We start from the raw sequence: 2,002 nt of genomic DNA, 5'->3' as shown, positions 1-2,002 counted from the left end.
GGCTCGACGGGCGGAGGAGTGGGCCGGGCGAGCCGGGCGGGAGGCGGCGGCGACCGACGAAGGAGCAAGGCGACGCGGCGGTGAGCGGTTTGAGGGCGCGGCAGAGGCGGCGAGCTTCCGACAAAGACGCTGGCGATGTGCGGAGCCGGACGACGCGCGCGGGGCTCAGGGAGCCCGCGGGCGAGCGGCGGCGCGGTCGGGCCTGCGCGGGCCTGCGATGGGCTCGGCGGGCCGCGCGGTGGAGGGGCGGGGCGCCGGGACGCGTGGCGGTGCCCATTCGGGCAAGGGCGGAGGCCGACTGACGTGCCTACTCACGATAGGCCGGGGCGACGTGGAGAGGAGCGGCGGACATGTCCGGCGCGGCGCAGATGCGTCCGGACGCGTGGAGGAGTGGATCTAGGGTTCATCCGCGATTTTGAGGGAGACACGTATATATAGGTAGAAGGAGGTAGGAATGTCCAAATGGAGTGCGGTTTTCGGCCACGCGATCGTGATCGAATGACCGAGAGGATGGAGGGGGTTTGGATGGGTTATTGGGCCACTTTGGAGGGGTGTTGGGCTGCAACACACATGAGGCCTTTACGGTTCCCCGGTTAATCATTGGAGTATCAAACAAACTCCAAATGGCACGAAACTTGACTGGCGGTCTACCGGTGGTGTACCAAGGCCGCTTGGCAAATCTCGGTCCATTCCGAGAAAGTTTAACACCCGCACATGAAAAGAGGCAAAAGGGGGCGCCGGAGGACAAAGGAGTGTCGGATTGCAAAACGGACAACAGGAAAAAAGCTCGGATGCATGAGACGAACACGTATGCAAATGAGATGCACATTGATGACATGATATGAAATGCATGACATGAACAAAATGCAAAACGAAGACAAAACCCAACCACGAAAGAAAACTCATATCGCGTCTCCGAAAAAGGCAAGGGTCGGAGTTACAAATATGGAAAGTCGTATCCGGGGTGTTACAACACTCCACCACTACGAGAGGATCTCCTCTCGAGATCTAGGATGGCACCAGAGGGAAAAGGAAGAGGAAGATAAGAGGTAAAACTAAGTTGCTTCTTTGATAAACGAGTGAAACCAAAGAACCTTGGGAGGTTAAACACATTTAAAGAAAGAATGCCACGAAGATGAACAAAGTTGAAAACACTCCGTTAGAAAAGAGAAACAAGGTAGGACAAATTCGGACAGCACTCCGGTTGAAAAGAGATGCAAGACATGATAAGGTGAAAAGAACCTGAGCAGAGGACACAATACTCTGTATAAAAGGATAAGCACGAAAATAACACGATCCTCACAACTTGAGATGATGAGAGAAGAGAGAAACATCACAATGCCTCCGTAAGAATAAAGAATATAGCTCATTGAAAAGAAAGGATGGAGAAGAAAAGGTCAAGTTATGCCACAAGTGAGCTTGAAGAGCACCCTTCCAAGAAAGTTAAAACAGAGTTGTTGGAAAACCAACAACGAAAATGATAAGCTTGATATGGACTTATAGAAGATGTCTCAAAATTATGAGGTGACAACTTGCCACTCACGGAATCAATGGATTTGGATTGATATGAACAAGGAGACGAGAAACTTATCTCTCGGTAGGATAAATGAAGAACTTGGATCCTTTATAAGCACCATAAATAGAAACAATCCTTAGGAGAAGCTTTAGGTGAAACATGACACAAGATAACTCCAACGAAGAGATTGGTGGATTTAAAATATCTCATTCTTGACAACATGTGAATCATGAAACACGAGCTCAAATTGTCAAGAATGACATAACACCAGCTCAAAATACAAGGTAGAACGAATTGCACTTGGGAATGCAAGATGAAGAAAACTTGAGCTCCTTTGAAAAGAATCTCGATGAACACATCGAGAAAGAATTAAATCCTTGATGAACCATCATGTAGAGCCTCCATGAAGAACTCCGGTAATAAAAGAATGATCAAACGAAAGGAAAGAGAACTTGAAAACACAAGGTGAATCCTTGCAATGATTTA

The sequence above is a fragment of the Triticum dicoccoides genome, chromosome 4A (genome assembly GCF_002162155.2).
Source record: "Triticum dicoccoides isolate Atlit2015 ecotype Zavitan chromosome 4A, WEW_v2.0, whole genome shotgun sequence".
NCBI lineage: Eukaryota > Viridiplantae > Streptophyta > Magnoliopsida > Poales > Poaceae > Triticum > Triticum dicoccoides.
Note: the sequence above shows the minus strand (reverse complement) of the source record.